The sequence below is a fragment of the Mus pahari genome, chromosome 17 (genome assembly GCF_900095145.1).
Source record: "Mus pahari chromosome 17, PAHARI_EIJ_v1.1, whole genome shotgun sequence".
In the NCBI taxonomy this organism is placed as follows: domain Eukaryota; kingdom Metazoa; phylum Chordata; class Mammalia; order Rodentia; family Muridae; genus Mus; species Mus pahari.
The window spans coordinates 24,942,058-24,946,636 of record NC_034606.1 but is presented as its reverse complement, the minus strand read 5'-3'; positions in this window follow the sequence as shown (position 1 = coordinate 24,946,636).

Below are 4,579 nucleotides of genomic sequence, written 5' to 3'. Positions count from 1 at the left end.
CTCTGCTGAAACAGCCTTTCATGACAAAGTTCCCTCTGAACCAGGAAGGGCGGGAGAAGGGGCGAGGCGAGGGTGGGGGGAAGGAAGGGGATGAGCTAGGCAGATAGCTCAGTCTATAAGGGTACACTGCACAAGCGTGAGGGCGTGAGTCTAACCACCCTAATTGGACAGTTCCAGATAGTAAGAGATTCTGTCAGGGGCTGAGGAGAGATAGACAGCCCCTGAGGAATGACGCTTGAGGTTGGCCTCTGGCCTCCACATGCATGTTCACACACACACACACACACACACACACACACACTCCTATCAGAGGTATAACTGAGGCTGACTAAGGCCACTGTTGGTAAAAAGGATATTGGGACACAATAATTTAAGACAGAACTTCGTGTCAGGCATGTAGCTCAGTGACACAAAGCTGCCTTAGCCTGGTGTAAGGCTCGAGCCTCTACCCTAGACCCTCAGTGACTCCACACAGCACAAGTGAGCACTCTCCCAGCTGGCTCTCTGCCCCCTCCCCCCAGCACTACCACCCCACTTTCCTCTTCAGCATCTAGAATGGCATTTATTTATATACCTGATTTCATTTTGTATCTTCAATCTTGACCCCTTGTCTCAACTATTCCATAATAGCACAGAGGAGCCTATGTCCCTGATTACTTCTCTACACAAGGCCTGGTAGCATGAGACACATAGTAGGCACTTGTTGGGTCAGAGAAAAGGATGGGAGGGGAGAGAAAAGGACTTTTTTTCTTCCCCTTTTGAAAGCTCATATTCATCTTTAAGGCTTTGCTTTCAACTGCCTTATAGTCTGCATATTAGATTAAGGGTACCACCCCCCTCCTTCCCTAGGTGCCTCTTGGAGAGAGTGGCAATTCCAGGGCATTCTCGCATCCTCTCCTCTCAGGTGCTTACATTGTCTTCCTTTTCTCACCCCATGTAAAATGCTGAGTGCCCAGTAGATGCCTCACACCATCCTGAGCACTAGGAATACAGGCAGGACTTGGGTACAGGATCCTGACCACCCCCAGAGAGAATCATGATCAAGTGAAGTGCTTCCTCTCCATCTATGCCTGTCCTGCCTTGACCCGGCACCGAGCAACGTGTTCACAGAAGCACTTAGGAGATGGTTCCATGCTGAGCATGATGCGTGTGGTATAAAAGTAACTGTTATTCTCCTGGTGTAATTGATATCTAGGAGGTTTACTGCTGAATAAGCTCACCTTTCTAGTTCTTTCTGAACTCTGGCTGGCTGGTTCAACTCAGCTGTCCGGCCCAGTCTCCTCTCCAAACTGACTGATTCAATCTGACTTCTCTCGGCTTCTCACTGAATTGTTCTGCTTGGCCTCAAACTAACTCTGGCAGTCTGTTGTAATCTTCCGGCTCCTCATTCTCTGGCTTGTTCTCTTGGCAACCTGTCTCTATAAACTGACCCTATGAAAACTGCCTCTGAACTCCACAAACTCCACTCCACAGAGCTGCCTCTTAACTTACTGACTCAACAGAACTGATTAGAACCCAGCGATCTGCACGCCTCTGCCTCCCGAGTGCTGGGATTAGAGGTGTGTGCCGCCACACCTGCACTTAAATTTATCTTTACTTGAAACTTGTTCTATGACAGGCTTTCCTTGAACTCAGAGAGCTTCTTGCTGCTGTCTCCTGGGATTAAAGGCATGTCTATATTCCAGCTGGATCATACAGGCCCAGAAGGTCTTTGGATGTGATCTCTTGCCAGAGCAGTCATTTTGCTGGATTAAAATTCCTCTACAGTGTGGTAGAGTTGTGTGATGGTTTCTAACCTAGAATGCTCTACTTGATACAGAAGACTGCCATCTGAGATTATTGTGGCAAAGACACTAACACTGTTCTGGGTAAAAGGATGACATCTGTCACTGCCTATGAGATAGATGGAAATGGAGGCAAGATCCCTGCTCTTCTGCAAGATGAAATCTAAAAAAAAACTTCTCTAGGAGCGGAGGAGAGGGGAGGGTAGCGACCAGCAGAGATTGGTCTTTCTCAGTTAGTGCTCCACAGGCCATTTTCCTCATAACTAAAAGTGTTTCATAACTGATGAATTAATATTTCAGAATTAGACATAATGTCTGGTTCAAGGAAAAAAACAAACCCAAGGCAATAACATGAGCTTTCTGTGCACACATGGGAAGCATCTTTGTGTGGCTCTGCATGGACACGTTACAGACAGACGAGCAGGGGGCTGGGCGAGGGACATAACTGTGCATTAGAGTCCTTGCCCAGCATGGTCTGGGGCCTGTGTTTCATTACCAGATTTGCACATAAAAAATAATGGAATATCTCTGGGAAGATGGAAAAGAATAATAAAAATATTAGCTTTAGCTGCAATGCTCAGAGAGAATTAGATTCTCAAATAGGACGTCGATGGTTGAACTTGTTTTTTAAGATTTAAACTTTACTAAATCATAATTATATATTGCTTAATACTCCACCATATATCAACTACCATTTCCCTTAGTGTTTCCTCTAAGGGGCAACGTTATCTTTTCCCTAAACATGTAACTCTTCTAAATAATTCTGTGGCAACTTCCCCTGCTACAAATCTCTTTGCTAGTCTTCGGTGATTTCCTCTAGGGGATTCCGACAGTTCCTGGACTTCAATCATCAACTAGCACACTTTTCCAAGGGCTACCTGCTGGTGTCTGGGCTGCCTGAGCCACACAGCGAGCAGCAACCAGAGCCATCCACCTTGTAAACCATCATTGATTTGGTACAGAATCATTAGTTTCGATGAGTATTTCTGTTATTAGCAGAGTTAAATGTCTTTGCGTGTGTGCATGCGTGCGTGCGTGCATGCATTGGTGGGTATATAGAGGTCAGAGGACAACTTCCTGGAATTGGTTCCCTCCTCCCACCATGTGGGGCTCAGGAATTGAACTTAGACCATCAGGCTTGGTGACAAATGCCTTTGTCCGCTGAGGAACCTCTTTGAAACTTTTAAAAAGTATTCATTAAGTACTTTCCTGAGGAAGGCTATCATTGAAAGGAAGACTCACTTACAGGAGGAAAATAATAGAAAGACATGTTAAATGTGGATCCCCCCCCCCCCACGGAAGTTTTCTTTTTTTCCACCCTTTAGGACAGAAGGAAGCTTAGAAAAAGCATCTGGGGCCCAGCAGGAAGCAGGATATCAGACGTGACACTGGCCATGCGTCAGCCCAATGCTCATAAAGTGAATCTTCCTCCCAAGCAGAGCTTGCCCCGGCACATGCTGGCCCTGCCACCCCACATCCGCACTGTCCCCCATCAAGCCTGCTCTGTCTTCTGCACTCCTTTCATCTTCTAGCCAACAGATGCATTGTCACTCTGGTAATACAACCCAGTCCTGTCGCAATCCCACCACTAAAGCCCCCGCCCCCGGGCCCCTGCCCCCAGACTCTGGCCTTAAGCTACTCTTTTCTTTTCTTTTTTTCTTTTTCTTTTCTTTTCTTTTCTTTTTTCTTTTCTTTTTTTTTTTTTTTTTTTTTTTTTTTTTTTTTTTTNAGGGTTTCTCTGTGTAGCCCTGGCTGTTCTGGAACTCACTCTGTAGACCTCGAACTCAGAAATCTGCCTGCCTCTGCCTCCCGAGTGCTGGGACTAAAGGCACGTGCCACCACCGCCCAGCTACTATTTTCATTTAGAAATATATACAATATACATAAGCTGTTGAATGTAGGTACTGAACAACTGGCCTCTTGTCCTCTGGAAGAGGAGCAAATGCTCTTAACTGCTAAGCCATCTCTCTAGCCCTAAACATGTTTTGTTTGTTTGTTTGTTTGTTGTTTTATTTTGTTTTTGTTTTGTTTTTCTTGTGCTGGTTACTGAAGCTCGGGCCTGCAAGGCAAGCACACAGCTCAGCCACGTCTCGGCCCCTGAAATACCCATCTCTACGTCATCTCCACATTCATCTTCCAACTTTCGACTAAGCCAGATGCCAACTCTCCATCCAGCCATACTTTTTCTCAACCCCTAAACTTTAAGTATGTCACTGTTCTTCTAAGCTGTTTGGGGACTGAGTTCAGATGTTTCTAAGCTCTATTGGGTAGATCACAACTGCACATAACCCCAGCTCCAGAGAACTCAAATGCCTCTGGCTTCTTCGAGGCTCTTTTAGCATATGCACATACCCACACACAGTTACACACACACACACACACACACAATCACAGAATTCAAAACAATACGAATAAATCTTTAAACATGTATTTGTTCCCAAAGCAGACATTAAGGGCTAAGGATCAAACCATGGTCTATGGGCGTGATGGGTAATTTTAGTTATCATCTTGACTGGTCTGAGGGATGCCCAGATAGATGCCAAAAGACTATTTGTAGATGCGTCTGTGAGGGTGTTTCCAGACAAGCTCTGCCTCTTTGATGAAACAGGGAGCGTAGCCAATACCAGCTTTGAACTCAGTGCGTAGCTGAGTTTGGTCTTGAGCTCCTGTACTCCTTGCCTCCGTTTCCTGCAGGGTGGGATTATGGGAGTGTACAACACGCCTGGCTAAGATACCCATTTGCATCCATACATTGGTAAAGATCTCCCTTCAGCAAAGTGGGTAGATACCGTCCA